The sequence below is a fragment of the Heterodontus francisci genome, unplaced genomic scaffold, assembly GCF_036365525.1.
Source record: "Heterodontus francisci isolate sHetFra1 unplaced genomic scaffold, sHetFra1.hap1 HAP1_SCAFFOLD_52, whole genome shotgun sequence".
Classification (NCBI taxonomy): Eukaryota; Metazoa; Chordata; class Chondrichthyes; order Heterodontiformes; family Heterodontidae; genus Heterodontus; species Heterodontus francisci.
The window spans coordinates 2,558,666-2,560,231 of NW_027141175.1; positions in this window are offsets into that span (position 1 = coordinate 2,558,666).

Sequence of the window (1,566 nt, forward strand, 5' to 3'; positions counted from 1 at the left end):
ATAAATGGTCTTGACGGTGCTGAAGAATCCACACATGTCGTGGCTGTCAGCAAGTTGCTGTATTTCCTGCACTCTTTCAGCCCATCAGCTGTTCTTTAGTTCGTGTAAGCAGATCTACTCTACAGGACGAGTGGGAAACTGTTGAAACTACATTGCCTGCAGTCCTGAAGCAAGGCCACTCCAACATCTGTCATCGGGCTGCAGTGTGCTGACAATGCTTGCATATGCGTACACTCAGAGGCCAAGCTTCAAACCCTCATCGATGCATTCATGGAGGCGTATGAAAGAATTGGCTTGAAGCAAAACATCCGGAAAGCTAAGGTCCTCTGCCAGCCTGCTCCCCGACACTGCCCCAACTATTAAGATCCACGGCGAATCACTGGACAATGTGGATCACTGCTCATACCTTGGGAACCTCCTGTCACCAAGGGCAGATATCGACAATGACACTCAGGATCGCTTCCAGAAGGCCATGTGGCCCATAAATCCTGCTCTGCCATTCAATAAGATCATGTCTGTTCTGATTGAGGCCTTAATTCCACTTTCCTGCCTGTGCCCATTGACCAATGACTCCCTTGTACATCAAAAAATCTGTCTGTCACAGCCTTGAATATATTCAATGACCCAGCCTCCACAGTCCTCTGGAGAACAGAATTCCAAAGATGAGCAACCCTCTGACAGAAGAAATTCCTCCTCATCTCTTTCTTGAATGGGAGACCACTTATCTTGAAACTGTGGCCCATAATTCTACATTCCCCCACAAGGAGAAACATCTTCCCAGCATCTACCTGTCCAGCCCACTGAGAATCTTATAGGTTTCAATAAGATCACCTCTCAATCTTCTAAACTCCAGTGAGTAGAGGCCCAATCTGCTCAACTTTTTCTCACAAGTCAACCCTTCATCCCAGGAATCAGCCTAGTGAACATTCTTTGAACTGATTCCAATACAAGTATATCCCTCCTTAAGTAAGGAGACCAAAACTGTATGGAGTACTTTAGTTGGGATGCCACTAATGCCCTGTACAGTTACAGCAAAACTTCCCTACTTTTATACTCCATTCCCCTTGCTAAAAATTCCAACATTCCATTTGCATTCCTAATTACTTGCTGTACCTTCATGCTAACTTTTCTGTAATTCATGTACCTGGCACCCAGATCCCTCAGTACAGCAGCATTCTGCAGTCTGTCTATGTAAGTAATATTCTGTTTTTCTATTCTTCCTGCCAAAGTAGACAATCTCACATTTTCCTATATTATACTCCATCTGCCAAACTTTTGCCCACTGACTTAACCTATCTATATCTCTTTGCAGACACTTTATGTCCTCCTCACAGCTTTCTTTCCTACCTATCTTTGTACCATCCACAAATTTGGCAACAGTACAATCGGTCCCTTCATGCAATTATTATAATAGATCATAAATAGTTCAGGCACAAGCACTGGTCACTGTGACAATCCATTAGTTACAGTTTGCCAATCTGAATATGCCCCATTTGTCCCCACTCTCTGTTTCCTGTGAGTTAGCCAATCCTATATCCATGTGTGTGTAGTATTCAGTTTGTATCT